The 16,851-nt window shown below is 40.2% G+C and overlaps 1 long non-coding RNA gene across 1 annotated transcript; it reads left to right on the plus strand.

Annotated features, from left to right (window-relative positions):
* Positions 1 to 522: 522 nt before the first annotated feature.
* LOC109303746 lies at positions 523 to 16,027 on the plus strand. The gene is made up of 3 exons (XR_002099210.1): positions 523 to 624; positions 8,309 to 8,312; positions 16,016 to 16,027. It is a non-coding gene; the product is annotated as an uncharacterized LOC109303746 (long non-coding RNA).
* Positions 16,028 to 16,851: the final 824 nt, after the last annotated feature.

A 16,851-nucleotide genomic window follows, 5' to 3' on the forward strand; every position in this document is an offset into this window, starting at 1 on the left:
TGGCTGGGGCCTGAAGGCAGGAGGCTATAGGTCAGGAATGAGAGCAGGGCTGGGTGTTGGGGGCTGTGGTTTTGGAGTGAAGGGCACTGGCATGGCTGTTTTCTATTTAAATTATTTACTAGGTCAGGACTGGCCAATGTTTAGAAATGGGTCCTGGTACAAAAAGGTTTGAGAACCATTTGTTTAACTGACTGTGTAGTTTGCTCTATGGAAGACAAAATCTAAAGAGGTGTTATGTTTTAGTTCATCCCATTAAGTTTTAAACTTTGTAGTCTAAGGGTGAGATTATGTCTAGAGAAGAAGTTACATGTAAACCAATTTAAGTGATGAGAAAGTGGTTTAAACCTGTAACAGAACATAAGTTCTGGGCACATAAACCAGTTTCAAAATGGCCAAAACTGGTTTAGATAAACATGGTTGAATGTAGTATCAGACTTCACTAATTTGGGTCAAACGGGTTTATGGAACTTTTGTCCTAGACCTCTTCCTGGTTTAAGTTTAATCCAACTCTATCAGCATCCCAGCATGCTTTTCTGCCCTGGGCTGGGCTGTCTGCTCCAGAGAGCAGGACTGGCTCCACCCGTCTCCTCCCTAGCTTGAGCACTATCACTGCTTCAACTGGCTGTGAAGGAGGTGGAGACTGCAGGCAAAGCAGCATCTGCCTGGCTTCCCCATGCCCCACCCCAACCTTGCTTCTCATTGTTCACTTGCTGCTCACTGCTCCCCCCACCCCCCTGCTCCCACAGTACAGATCCCTTTCACATGGACCCTAGCCAGCATGTGGTCATGGTCATGCCACCCCCATGCTAGCTAATGCTGAGAGGTGTCTGTATGTGTGTGTCTCCAATTTCACTGAGACAAAGCCAGACAGAACAGTATCTACTTAGGGCTTTTTTGGAGCTAATCAACAGGTCAGCTGGTAATAGTCCCTCTATTCCTTCTTTGGAAAAAGCTGTTTAAGAAGATCTTGGACTAATGAGAGAGGTTTTTTTTTTCTTGATGGGCTGATAAACTTTGTGTTATCTCTATCAGCTCCCTGCTGGCTTGTTTGAAGTTTGCTGCAGGCAGTATGAAGAAGCAGGGAGATGGAGATTGAAAAGCTCAGTAGCATCAACAGATGCATGCATTCCACACAAGTAGTCCTCCTCCCTCCCCCTTTGCCTTAGAGCGCTAGCTGGGGGGCAGGGTCTGGCACACTCCTGCCTCTTGGGCAGTGAGCTGGGAAAAACGTGGTGAGAGCTGCTTCTCTCTCCCCCTCCAGGCACACCCCAGCTGGGAACTGTGAAGGCAGGGTGGGAGCTTAAACCCCTCCCTAATAGGAGCATTCTGCCAGGCCCTGGTCACCTCCCCCCCGCCTCTTAGCTCAGCACTTTAGAAGGAAAGGGAGGGCTCATTCTAGCACCCCCTGGCTTCTAGCCTGAGCCACTGCAGGCCTGCATTTCTTGATCCAAAAGTGAATGTCTATCCACTTGCAAATGTATTAAAGCTCTTCAGGTTTAACCTGCAAAGATTGACTCAATTCAGGCTTGGGCTTTTAGAATGTCTGTCCCATGCCTTTATGTTACAATTAGCATGTTCTAACTCTAAGGAATGCTAGACTGTGTTAAAGTTAGCACATTCTGAAAGCAGTCACATATTCAGTGTCTATACTCTTTCAAACATGCACTGCTCCAACCTACTGTTAAAGGGCTGACAACCAGGGGTGCAGCTAGAAGCTGCCAAGACTGCTGGGAGGGGGCAGTCCTTCCCCATGCCATTTTGGTCACCCTCTGCACCTTCAGATTGAACTCTCTGATCCCAGGTCACCCCCACCACCTCGATCCCTCTATGTCACCTGGATCACTGTCCTGCCACACTAACAACTCCCTTCACTCCTCACCAAGAAATGATCCCCTCTGTTTCTCATCAGTTCCCAGATCACCACCTACCCTATCAGCCCCTGGACCCCTGTATTTTCACCTACACCTTCCATTCCTCAAATTGCCCCTCTGATCATGCCTTTAAGCCCCTACCTATCAGGGACACTGATCAGTTAAACCAGCCTAGGCCCAGAACTGTCATGGAAGCTGATCAGGAAAATCAGTCAGGGCCCAGTGCTCTCAGAGACTCTGAGCAGGCAGGCCAACCTAAGCCAAGTACCAAATCAGTCATACCTGCAACAGATCCCAGCTAATGAACTTTGTAGTTCAGGAGCAGCAAGCATTCTGGGACCACCATTTTCCCCAGCAGCTGGGGCCCTAGGTCTGTGGGGCATGCCTCCTGGTTTCTGAGTCTGGTTTTCAGCTTATTTCTAGATTTTGGCTTTGGATTTCCCTGCAGTTCTCTTTCCTGGATCTTGACCCTGGTTTGGCTCTGCTTTTGGACTTCACCCTGTGGATTGCCCCCTGGATTGGTACTTGGCATCTGACCCCCCATATCCTGACCTTGGACTGTGTCATGGAGTCTGCTCCTGGATCTCTTTCTGGCTTTAGTGAAAAGCAACCCTCTAACCCAGTTGCAGGTCCTACATTCCCTCAGTGGCCTGAGGGCAACCATTCTCATTTTAAGTGCTCTTAAAGTGGTCTTATTGTAATGTGTAGCCTGATACTACAAAAGGATACTTTTTTAATAAAGTCAAAATTCACTTTCTTAAGGTTTAGCAAAAGTAACTCAAACAAACAAAAAAAAATGATCAGAGCAACCCTCTCCCTAAGTTCATATGTTCCTGGGATCATTTGTACTAGACTGCTCCTCTCAGAAGAGCTTCCATATTTCCATATCATAAGAGTAAAGCTAAACAAGTCTTTACTCCTCAGGGAACCATATAGAATACTGAACTTCTCCTTATGACTACAGGCACAAATTACACATAAACCAGTATAAGTGATTGGAAACTACTTCAAATCTGTAACACAACAAAAGTTCAGTGCATGCAAACTGCTTTCAAAATGGCCAAAAAAGCCTTAAGATAAACCTGGATTGAGGTAGTATCATATTGCACTGATTTAGGTTAAATCAGCATATTGAACTCCTGTCCCAGATCCCCTCCAGGTTCAAGTTAACTCACAGTCTCTCAGCATCCCAGGATGCTTTCCACCTGTGCCACAACTCCCCAACCCCCTCCCACCCCCTGCAGGGTGGGTGGGCAGTCCTTGGCCCAAGCTGTCTGCTCTAGCCAAGCAAGAAGGCATGCTCTAGCACTTCTGAGCTTCTGGCATGGACCTTTTGATTTTTTAAACTGCATCCTACTCTGTTCTGCCCACATTCCCAACCTGTCTAAATCTTCCTGAATCCACTCCCTGCCCTCCAGTGTGCTTACTGTGCCCCATACTGTGTTTTCTGTTTCCTTTCAAAGTATATATGAGAGAGTTGTGGTGGGGAGGACTTGGGGCAAGAACACCTAGTTCATGAGAGTTCACCTCTGATTTTTTTTTTGGTGATATACCCAGAAGAGGACTGTACCTACTAGTAAAAGGAAGTGGATATGTGATCGATCTTTTGTGTGATTTTGAATGATAAATGAGAACAAACATGAAATCTTATCTCCATGGAGACAGGATTCATTTGAATTATCTGTTAGATTGATGTGATAGTTACTACCATGTTAAAATTATATTTCTGTATCATACAACTATGAATAGTAATATATAGAAAAAATATATGTCTACTTTCTTAAAAATATTTGCATGCAAAAAGTTATACATAGCATACAAATATTAAAAATATAGGGGTCATATATATGTATTTTATATATTTATATATATGTGTGAGTGTGTATTTATGTATAAACATATGCATGCATGCACACTTTCACTGAGGATTAATATTCTTTAAGTAATTTTTAACAGCTGAGACAGATGAGAAGAGTTAATGTGTCACAAAACTGTTCACACTAAACACAGAGGATAACAAGGGGATGTATTCAACAGTAGTGCAGGCTCCCTGGAGTTTTGTTACTTGGAATTGTAGAATTTTGTGGGGGGCGGGAGAAAGTTGCACGAAAATGTCAAACCTAATATTCCCTGGGTACCAACATGATTACAAGTACAGGAATTTGTAGAATAAAATAATGTAAAAGGTCAGTGAATTGTTTCAAGCATGATAATTTAATAAACATTTAATCAAAATCAGCAGAAAAACAAGAACTACAGATGTTATATGAGGAAAATATTTTTAGGACCATATACTTTGCTAGTAAAAACTGTAAATCTTCATCATAAATTTGGTTGGTCCTTAATACTTGTAACTTAACTGGTATAATGATGTCAAAGAAAAGAGCTTTTCCCCCTGTTCCTCATCAGCTAGACAGTCCTGCTCCTATATAACTAATGTTTCAGTCTGGCCTTCAAGTTATTAAAACACCTTGCTTTTCCCCACATGAACATCATTATTTCTCCTTTCCCAGAAGTTCAGGACCTTTTAAGTGGAAAGGTTCTTATTACCATAATGTAATACTAAAAATAGCAAAGAATAGCAGATTTAAGAAAAGTGAAAGTTGCAAAATTAAGAAATTTAGGCCTGGGTCCTATTCTGCTCAAAGACTTCTAAGATACTCATACAGCTTTTAGGAAAACAGAGATACCTGTTTATCATGTTCTCAACATGTCCAGAGCACACCGCTGCTCAAATGTGTCCTACTAAAAATGGAAGCAGCTACTGTAGAGACACCCAAGAGACTGTTTTCAATCACAGCACAGAGAGCAGCTTCAGGGAAACTTAGCTTTTGGCCAACAGGCCCAAACCTCTTTATGCATTTTGCATTAAATAGTAATGGGATAAAGTGGATGAAATTCTTTGGAAGTAGAAAGCAAACTATTTCCATGTGGCTTTACATGCTCAAAACTCTCCTGCAGGGGGAATGGAACATATGGTCATACCAAATAAAAAGCCTTCTCCTTATTTCCCAGAGATATGTATTGTATTGTGAAGATATTTCCATACTGGAGATATTGTTGGCAAGTTTTGTATGTTTTGTCATGGCATGGCCTAGATCCATTTGGTGTGTTTTGGGCTGTAGGAAGTTGGCTTCTGGTGATGAGGTTAGCAAGGTTCAGTGCTTGCTTGAATTGAGAAATAATTCAAAAGGAGGGATTTCAGAGTAGCAAAGAGTACCTGAGAGGGAAACACGAGGCCACCATGGACTTAGGACATACCACCAGCCTGTCTCAGCCACCCCAGGGTGGGGTGGGGGCATGTGGTAGGCCTCAGCCTTTGATCTCCAGGCTGCTGACATCTAACATTGAACAGAGGACCTCATAGTGAAGCTTCTGTACTGGCCAGATGTACCTTAAACTGGTAAATATAGAATTATTCACATTATTCTTATCTGCTATTATCTGCTACTGTGTAGCAATAAAATTCACCTATTATCAAATGAAAAGGCTGCATTTGGTCTGGGGCTTTGGGTCCACCCAAAACAAGGTATCTAGATCATAAATCCAGTGTCTACAAGAAGCAGCCACACATTTATTACACAGATCTTGTGTAACAACTTTGTGGCTTATTCCTCATTTTATCACATCATTAACTGAATGACTGTGTAGCCAGGTCACTACTTTAGATGTGATGAACTGGTTCATTGTGTCTTAAGTGCAATGTCTGTCAGGGACCTTAGAATAACATTGCATTATTTTCTGAAGTCATGGAATACTGGGGTAGTTCTAAAAGAAGAGATTAGGAAGAAACCAAATGAAGCTGAATCTTCCAAAAATACCAAACAACCAAACAAAAAGTCTTAGCAGCTATTATTCCATGTTTGAAAAAAAAAAGTGAATATTAAGGTTGTGAAAGGATTAGTGTAGATAACAGAAAGGTATGATAACTATGAATGAAAATAAGTGAAAATTTAGGATGCAAAATGTTCTGGTGATAATGATGATGATGATATTCACCTTGTCCAGTAGGAAGTTACATAAGTTCCATCATCATACTTATGAAAGTGGACTGCACTTCAAAAGGGGAAGTGCAAAGTCCTGCACTTAGGATGGACCTTGTTGTAAAGAATATTACCAGCATTCTGGGCTTCATTAATAGGAATATTGCCAGCAGATTGACGGAAAAGATTCTTCCCCTCTCTTTGGCACTGGCGAGACCACATCTGGAGTAGTGTGTCAGGTTTTGGGCCTCCCATTATAGAAAGGATGTAGACAAACTGGAGAGAGTTCAGTGGAGAGCAACAAAACTGGATGGGAGCTGGAGCACATATAAGGAGAGGCTGAGGGAACTGGGCTTATTTGGTCTGCATAAAAAAAGACTGAGGGGGTGGTGGAGTGGGATTTAATAGCAGCCTTCACATACCTAAAGGTACTATTCTCACTGGTGGCAGATGACAGAACAAGGGGCAATGGTGTCAAGTTCCAGAAAGGGAAGTTGAGGTTAGATATTAGGAAAAACTCTCATAAGAAGGGTAGGAAAACAATGGCATACGTTACCCAGAGAGGTTGTGGAATCTCCATTCTTGGAGGTTTTTAAGACCCAGCTAGACAAAGTTTTGTGTGGGATGATCTAGTTGGGGGTGGTCCTACTTTGAGTAAGGGGTTGAACTAGATGACCACCTGTGGTTCCTTCCAACCCAAATTTTCTATGATTCTATGAATATGCTACCATATATGCAATGTGAAATATTCTCCAGTAGGTTTTAGCAGGTTTGGGGCTTTGACCAGGTGTGACATCCCATTCTGGTCAGCTCTATCTGCTAGGTCCTCCAACCTCTTGGTGACTTCCCCATTCTTCCCATCTTCCACACCTTTGATGTTACATGTTACTATAATTTGGGAGGCTGTTCTTAGTTTCTCAGACATACTTCTCCATCCTTCTCATAATTTGGCAGCCTATCTGGCCTAATTCATAATCACTTTGATGGAACTCTGCCAGCAATCACCGGCTGGCCTCTCAGATTGCCTTCTCTCCCTTTAATATTTGGAGGCCTGCCTAGGGATAACCCAAAATATGGTCCTCTCAGCCTGTACCTTAATCCCAGTTTCTTCTGGGGTCTTGACCAACAATACATTTTATCTGAGCAGCTTGGTCCAGGAGCTCTCAACTACCTCTCCTTCATTCACCTCTTCCAGGCAGGCCTGTCGTAGCATTTCTTGATGTCCTCAGGAGAATCCCAACCCCCCCAATGAGGTGAAATTGCCTCATGTTTGCTCTGTCTAGGGTCTTCAAAGCTAATGTCCCTTGCAAACCATAACTACCTGGACGCTCTCAAAGTACCATTCAGTGGCCTCTCCACTCCCTTAATAGCCACCTCATGCCTTATGGTCAAACTTAAACAAAATGATCTATTTATGAATTAAAGGATAAATCTCCTCCCTCAGGGCACTCATGAAACCAAAACAAGAACCCTGCCAACCAGCCACTCAGGGTTGCCTTACTACCTGTGTTTGATTTCTGGCCATCAACCTAGCCTTTCCTTCTAGGGAATTCCTCTCCCCTGAAGGATCTGGTCCAGAATATGCCTCCAGCCCAGGGGCTGGGTTTATAAAGCCCTGGGCTTCATTTCCTTCTAGTTGCATGCACTTTCATTCCGACACTGGGCACGGGGGGCATTCATTATCACAATCAGCAGCCTGGAGCTCTGGGGCAACTCCCTCAGCTGATTCAGGCTTGCAATGGCTCTCTCCAGCTTTGCCTATCATGCTTTTAGCTCTCCAGATCTCCTGGGTATATTTCCATGTAAGTAACAAGGGTTAGGAGTGTCTATTACACAGTAGATTGACTAGGTGAATTAGTGGGTCATTTCTGCATCTAGGTTCTATGATAAAAGAAGGAACAGAATTCCCTAATAAAAGGATAGCATAAGAGTCAGATTAATATACAAAGGTGAAATCTTGGGTGCATTGTACTTAACGACATCTCCCCTTGACCCCCCAGAGGCCAGAATCTAATCAAAAGTCTCACAAGGAGAGAGTCCAAGAACCCAAAAAACAGTACTGATAGACCTCAAATACCTAATAAAATAAACAAATTAAATATTTCTGAAATGTCTAAAAGGAAATGAGTAATAAGCAATTCACAGTACCATAGGGAGAAAACAGTAGCATTTACTGTGATGGCTCTCCTGCCCTCATCTATTTACAAAATGCAAAGAACAGAAGAACCACCAGAATTTGGCTTAAAATATGTGGCAATACCAACTGATGCCCACATGATCCAAAAGGACACTTTTTCTTTCTACAGGAGTCCCTAAAAGAAAATGTTCAAGTAGAAGAAACAAAACAGGCAATGCTCTCAAGGAATCTGAGTTGCTGGAAAATTAATTTTATAATATTGTTGTGATCCTGGCTTTATCCTTTCTCTCTATAACATTTCTGATATAAAACTACAGGGCTGTTTGCCAGCACTATAGCTCCTCCAGTCATCAGAAATCAGACATATGTTGGCCTTGGTCCATCTGTAATTTTCTTGCAGTGCTCCACTTTCACTCCCAGTGTTCTGTTTGTGCATGGAACTTTTCCAGCAACTGACAAAAAACAAATGGAAATGTAGAAAATTTCCTTTCATGGACAATCTGTGTCAACCACACCACTCCAGTATGTTCTTTGCCAAAGATCAACTCTGGTGCCTGCAGTGCTCTACATAGGAAACCTGCTGATGTTTCTGTTGTTGCTGCTGCTAACTCCAGTGCCAAAGATGCCCCTTATATGATATCAGGATATGATACCAGGTTGTGATACTACAGGAAAGGTGTAATTCTTACTTCCTTTACAAAATTGTGTGCATCAAGCTTAGTCAAATAAAAAAAAATCATTATGTAGTACAAAGATTTGACACAAAAATATTTCATAAAAATATGAAAATATCCATGTAAATTAAAAAGTATATGTATAAAGTTATATAACACAAAGGAGAAGATGTTTATAAATATTAACAAACAACAAATGTGTGAAATCAGGAAATTGGCCAGTATATTTTTACTCTTGTTTCTACTACATTTAAGTCCTAATTTCATAATGGAGTTTCTCTGGCTCTGTGAAAATGGGTACCTCCTAAATGTTCTTTTTGAACAACATGTATGCTAATTCAAAATTCAGATACCATTATTGGAGTTTGATATTTTTGAAAACTGCATTTGTATTGAAGAATAAAACATCCTCTTTTAATTCACTATTGACCATATTTACAAGAATAGCAGATATTTTTGGTAGATGTATCATTGAAAGATCCTGCTATTTTATGTTTCATAGATCTTAAAATTCAGGGAAGTTTGCTTTTCATTTAATTTTTCAAGTCAGATATGATGGTTCAAAAGTAGTCTTGCATTTTTCTATATTATTTATATTCACATTTTTCTGTGACTTCCCTTTACTTGATCTTAAAAGTTACCTAGTCTGAAAAATCCAGATTAAGAAAACAAAAATCTATGAGGGAGGGCATTGGGAGGAGTGGGGGGATAGTAAGGCATACTGGTGATTGTTGTTAGAAGTAAGAATGTCAAGGAAGAAAATCCATTTTGTCAAGAGGGTGTGTACAATCTATTATTACCTGTATATTACTGGCAGAATCTAACACTTACTACATCAATGAAAACTTTCACAAAGGATATATACAAGGATTATATTTAGATTATCCTAACCTTGGTTAGGGCAATCTAAATGTCCCAACATGCAAGCATTCACTGGGATTAGGTTGCCATGAAAACGGTAGGCCTGATCTAAAATTAGAGTAGCCTGGGGTTAACACGACCTAGCAATTGTTAATCCATCCTGTACACATTCACTGTACCATCCCAGGGCTAGAAAAGCCCATTCACTTGCAGCCTCCCCCCAACCCTGACCTGGCTATTCCCCCACCCCTTTGCCCCAACTACCCTCCCTGACCACAATCACCCCTACAGACCAGCCAGTCCTCCATGGACCCACCAGCCCCTCCCATCTGACTGACTGACCTCCAGTTAGCCATGGCTCCTCCCAGCAAGTGGCAAATACCTGCATGTACAGTATCCTACCTCCGGTTTAGGCAGCTTATACTAAGTCACCTAAACCTGATCTGGATCCTGAAAACAAGTGTTTGCTCCCAAAGTGTTTACATTAACAGCTTAATGGCAAAAGTGTGTGAAAAAATAGTCAGATTTTATTGTATAAAATCAAGATTGATTCATTTTAGTCCTTAATTTAAATTTAAGAATGCTATTGGAACATTATGACATAGTATAAAATTGTGATTAGTATATTCATATTTTGTGTCTTACACAGATTTAGTCCTCTGAAGTCAGATATAGGCAATTAATAAATGGGATGATTTTCAAAAAAGACTTACAAGAAGCCAGTCCTCATTTTTTTTTTTCTCAGGACCACTAACTGCAACAGAAGCTTGTAATTGCTCAGCCGTTCAAGAAAAATAGGCTATTTAGGTACCTAAATATTGATACAGAAACCTGTATTTGCACATCCATTTTGAAAGTTTTGGCCTTTGAGTTCTCTTTATCAGTTTTGCCAGTTCTATGCCATAAAATACACAGGCAGCGCAATGGGGCCAAGTTGTTATATCTGTGAAAAAGTTATTTTTCATTTTGTGAGGTCTGAACATTTTAATTTGCTACCGTAACAACTGACATGTGCCTGGAATTTTCAGAATGTATTAGAGGGAACGCAGGTGCTCAGAGATGTAGGAAATAGGCATAGAATAAAAATGGAATCTAGAAGAACACATAATTTAGTTATGATTTTTATTGTTCTAGAACATCTCACAAGATCTTGCAAATTATTATACATAGGAAAAATTGTAATATTATTTTATAAACATTTAGCATATAAATTCTTGGTTTAAACATTTTCACTACATAATATACCTGATTAAAGCTAGAGAAAGCATTCAGCAATCATCAAACACCTGTAAGTGATGATGACAACTACATGAACACATTTGAATTTTGCTCTTTCATCATCACTGAAGAAGCAACATCCATTAATTACCAACATCTGTTTGTGATTCACTGTGTGGAACAGCTTCAATCCAGCTTCAAAAGAAGATCATATTTTACATATTATATGTAAAAATCTTGGAACCTTCTTCATACCTTTTCTTCATAGTATAATTTATCTAGTTGCATATTACAGTCCTGTTTTGCCTAAGGGAATTTTTTTTAGTCTGTTATCATATAGTGGTATAACAACATTATAGGTCAAAAAATAACTATATGTGTCATGCTTTATATATCATCAGTTAAAATGACTTATTTAATTATTTTTTGACATCAAGTTAAATATGCAATACTTCTGTTAGGAACAGTATGTTTATTTGTAGCCATTTCTGAAAGTCAGTCAAAAAAAATGACAATGGATGACAACTAGACAAAGTATAATCTAAAGTAGAGGGTTCTGATGACTGCTTGAACTAACCCTCTAACATGTCCCCAGAGGTTCCTAAAATAGCTAGCAGCTAAACACGGCTATATAGGTGAACATAAGGCATACACGGCAGATTATTGGAGTAACTAGGTTATACAATTTGTGAATAAAACAATAGTATCAAGTAATGTTCTACAGATTCACCAAGTTCCTTTTGTGAATTTATTGACATCTACTGATTGATGTTTAATTCCATATTTGCTCCACTTAAGAAAATCAAACAGCACACCCACAACTAGTATATTTTTTAACATACATGAGTCCAATTTGAAGCAATGTAATGTAATTTGTATGCAAATTGAAGTATCAGTGCAATTTTTTATAGAGAAAATAACATGATATTTTTACTAAAGTGCCTACAGATTCCTATTATACAGTTCCCTATACATTCTTATTAGCAATTAATTTGGGAATATTGCAGAGGTAGGTCTCAGCTTCTATTATGGGGAAGCCTATTACTCAGCCACTGCATCTCAGAAATAGTGTCCTATTGAAACATATAAAAATGCTCCCCAAAAGCAATATGATTGCAAAAAAGTCTGAAAACACTAATACTAACATATGTAAAACCAGTACTAATTAAAGTATATTTCTTTGTGTATATAAAAAAAAAAGGAAGGGAAACCTCCCCAAAAAACCTATAAGGAATTGATGCTGTATTTAGTTTTCTGAGAATTATGAATCATTATGTACGGAGAGTTTCCACCAAAGAAAACCATGTTTTCACTGTAACTGCAATTAAACCCTGCACAAGTATTTGAAAAGTATTGTATTGTTTACATTCAAACTGTGAATGAGAAAACCAGTCAAAGCCCACTTCTATTCTGTGACTTAGGGATCTGAAATAATCAAATTTTCATTAGAAATCACTGAAAACTCAAATTGTTTTAGTAGTTTATACAAATCTATAGCAATATGACTACCAAATTTCCTCGCAGACCCCCATGTAAAAGTGCCCCGAAAGGCTAGTTGCTGCTGAAAATCAGTATCCATAGGTGGAGATCTGTTTTTTAAAAGAGCTAAAGTGTTTCCAGGTCTACAAAATAGGAGAAGGCAATTAGCTTGATTTGTGGAAAAGCACAGCAATTAAAAAGGAGAGATGATAATTCATATTTGTGGAGTGAAGAACAATGAGCCATCAAGTCAACTGACTTGATCAATTGTCTAAATAGAAATGCCACTGCTGATGCATGGTGGAGAAGGAATCAAAGAACGGTGCTTCTATTCCAGGCAGAAAATCACTTTCCTCAATTAGGGAATGCACCTTTATTCTGGGAGGTTTATTTTTTGGGGAAAAGATGCATGTAGTATGCAAATAAATACAGCAATGTAGTCTGGTTCTCATATTTAGCGTATTTTTTAATGTTTACATTTTATTAAGGAGCCCATGTGTAAGAATAATTCTGCTTTGTTTTATAGGGTGTCTCTAAATTAAAGATCTCAAATTGTTTTATAAATATTAATGAACATTTCCTCTATAAAGATGACTGATAAGCAACTAGATCAAGGCTATGTATTAATTAGGAATAGGAATTAACTTTGGTCATTAGGAGCCCTGGAATACAATTTTACTCTTACAGGCTTGATCTGCTGAGGACAATGTGAAATAATCAGGCAGTTCCCCAACCTCAAATGATATCTTACCAGCAACAAACTAACTCTTATTCTCACCAAATCACCAGAACTTACTGCACATACAGATACCAGCTGCCCTCCCCCTCATCAACACAGACCACATCATCAGTGTACCAAACAACATGGAATATGGCATGCAAAGTTCATTCACCTACTCCACTACCAATGTCATATGTAACGGGGCAAGGAATAGCCCTGTTCCTTTGTTGCTACAGAGTTGTGAGCATGAAGAACAATTGGGTCAGAGGCGGGGGAAGGATCAATAGGCACAGTTGGGAAAGGGATTACACCAGAGGGGAATTTTGCCTGATTAACAGCTGGTGACTGTTAAATATCATGGCCAGGGGGCTATTCTTTGCCTTGTTAATAAAATGAAAAGCCTTCCTGGATTAATCTGGCATGCCATGTACATATAAGATGGTCACCTGTACACTTTCCAGGAGAAAAAGTAGTTTTATTGTTTACCACCAGATTAAACATTTAAAGCATAAAGTAAAACTGCCTGGGCTGGAAAAGCTTCTGAATTCACTAGACTGATGCATGAATGTTCTAAATTAATCTCTGGTAATGTCTCATGTGAAATATCCTAACTGTATCTGGCAGTTTCCAGTGAAGAAAGTAATTTACTTTATATATAAAACACTCTTCTATTAGTAAGAAGAGGACTCCAAGAGGTATGTTTATTATAAGATAATCATACTCCTGGGGGAAAGAGGCACTTAATGTAGCTGTACCTTGTAATGCTTCAGGAGTCTGATTGATCTATAATCAACAAGCTTTGGATAAAATACATGTGAAAGTAATAAAACACCCACAGAGATGAACTGTCTGGGGATATTACAAATTACATGCTTTTGGAGACATTTGCTTCACATGATATCCTCAACATTTCTGAGTTGAATGTCTACAATTCAAAGTTGTTTTTTATCTGCTTAGAAGTTATTGCATAAAATCCCAACTTAAAAGCACTATAATCAAGGAAGAAGTTGGGAGGCTAAGTGGAACTTTACAACATGCTGCAGCATACTGTCACTTGCTTGAATAACTGTGTTCTGCATTAGACAGTCCTTGGATTAAAATGAAATGTTAATAATTCTGAGAACAAAAACTAGCATCACTGCTGTTTTGAAAAGAACAAGCTCTACTAAGTTGGGTACCTCCCTTCTGAAGGGTAGTTGGTACTTGGCATGGTGAAAGGATAGATATGTCTAATATCTGCCTTTGAACCATGGCCACATTCCTGAGAGGAGGAGGATTCCAGGCACAACTCTGTCCTCACCATTTCTTATTAGGTAGTTTGAGGCCTGTCCCTGTTCAGAATAAACATTTGGGTTTCAAGTCTGCCTTTAAGCTTTTATGGCCAGAATATACATCAACTTGTTTCTACTGGGAGACAGTGCCAGTGTAAACAAGCCTTAAATTGCCTAATTACATTTTCTTGATTCAGCTTAGTGGGATCGGATGCCTATTTTTAGGTAATGTGATGCCTAAATGGAAGGTGCAAAACATACTTCCCTGGGGCCCATCTCAGACATCAAACAAATAAAGTCAGGTAGAAGCACTGTGGCACCTTATAGACCAACTTATTTAGAAAATCATGAGTTTTTATAGGCTAAGCTTAGTCAGATGTGATGAATAGATTTGGATTTTGCATGTAGATGTGTGAAAGTGGGCATGTCTATACAAGATGTTTACTGTGGAGTAGACTAATTAGCCCCACAGTAAATATCTTGCATCTACATGTACAGCCCTATTAGGCTGCAGGAAACTAATTAACTCCATGGCAGGGATTTTTTTTCTCCACAGAAGCACATGTGTAGACACTGGGGCATTAGGCTGCTTCAGTATGGGGGCTGCCTGATGGCTAATCCCATGCTACAGCTTCATTGTGCCCCAGTCAGTCCCTCTGAAGCTTGTTGAGCCAGGCTGGTGCAGCCCTGGGCTGGGAGGCTGACTCCCTGGGCTTCCTGCCAGCTAGGGCTGCTCTGACCCAGCTCAACATGCTGTGGTCACCGGCGCATGTTAAAATAGCATGCCTGGGAGCAATAAACACTGGCACAATACGTGACGGAGATCATTGATCCACCCTAATTGCATGTTTAGACATTCCCAGTAGGTAGTAAATAGAGATACTAAATAGAAAGGATTATTTAAATACCAAGAATAGAGGAAGGGAGGAGTAAATTGGGGTGGGGAACGGAGGCACTCCTGAGAAAGGTGTTCAGAATCCTTAGGGGAGGAAGGAAGGAGAACACCAGAATAAGGACACTGGACTTCATAAAACAAACTTCAACTAACTCAGGGACCTTGTGGGCAGGATCCCTTGGGAGGCAACTCTGGAAAAGGAATTCAGGAGATTTGTGTGTACTTTAAGTAAGCTCTCTTTAGAGTACAAGAGCAAGCTATCTGGATGAGACAAAAAATTAAGACGTGCAACAGGAGACCAGCCTGACTAGACAGCAATCTCTTCAAGGCGTTCAAATTCAAAAAGGAATCCTATAAAAAGTGCAAACTTGTTCATAGTACTAGGAAAAAAGTAGGAGTATTGTACAGGCATGAAGGGAGAAAATTAGGAATGTCAATGTACAATTTGAGGTGCAGCTGGCAAGGGACATAAAAGACAAAAGACAAAAAGGATTCTAGAGGTATGTCAGAAGTAAGAGGAACACCAGTCATTTTATAGGTCCATTACAGAATGCAGACATCATAGAAGTCAAAAATGATACAGAGACAGCTGAAGTATTTAATGCCTTTTTACTTCAGTCTTCACAATTAAGAGAGGATAACAGCTAATAAGTGTAGTTGGCAGCAGAGATAGGGAAGGAGAAAAATAGCTTGGAGAACAGGCTACTTAGAAAAGCTGAGATGTTACTTATGGTAGCTAGATTCTTTCAAGTTGGCAGTATCAGAATAAACCTTACTGTACTCAAAGAATTGGGTGAGGTGATTTTAGAACCACTACATATTTTTTTGTGAACTCATGGAGGTAAGATGAAGTCCTGGATGACTGGAAACCATAGTGCTCCATCTTTAAGAATGGGAAAAAGGAGGAGCTGGGAAACTACAGACCAGTCAGCTTGACCTCTATATCTGGAAAATCATAAAGCAGGCCCTATTGTGAATCACCAATCTCATTTCCTTCTACGACCAGGTGACCTATCACCTAGACAAGGGAGAAGAGATTGATGTCATATATCTTGACTTCAAAAAAAGCCTTCAGTCTGGTGTCCCATGATCACCTCTTGGCGAAACTGGCCAATTTTGGCCTTGGGTCCACCACGATCCGCTGGCTGGGAAACTGGCTCCATCGTCAGACCCAGAGGGTAGTAGTTGATGGAAGTCACTCATCATGGTGTCCTGTGACCAGTGGGGTCCCCCAAGCCTCTGTCCTTGGACCCATATTGTTCAACATCTTCATTAATGATGTAGATATAGGAGCTAGAAGCAGACTGGCCTAGTTCGCAGATGACACCAAACTTTGGGGCAAAGTATCCACACTAGAAGATAGGCGACTGATCCAGGCTGACCCGGACAGGCTCAGCAAATGGGCGGAAAAGAACCTGATGGTGTTTAACACCGAAAAATGCAAGATTCTCCACCTTGGGAATAAAAACCTGCAGCATCCTTATAGGCTTGGCAGTGCTATGCTGGCTAGCACTACGGAAGAAAGAGACTTGGGGGTCATCACTGACCACAAGATGAACATGAGTCTGCTAGTAAAGTGACCAAAATGTTGGCTTGCATTCATACATGCTTCTCAAGCAAATCCTGAGATGTCATTCTCCCCTTGTTCTCAGCCTGGGTGAAGCCACAGCTGGGATACTGCATCCAGTTTTGGGCTCCACAATTCGAAAAGGATGTGGAGAAGCTTGAGAGAGGCCAGAGA

Source organism: Gavialis gangeticus, unplaced genomic scaffold (genome assembly GCF_001723915.1).
Source record: "Gavialis gangeticus isolate Ggan-Ray unplaced genomic scaffold, GavGan_comp1, whole genome shotgun sequence".
Taxonomy (NCBI): Eukaryota; Metazoa; Chordata; order Crocodylia; family Gavialidae; genus Gavialis; species Gavialis gangeticus.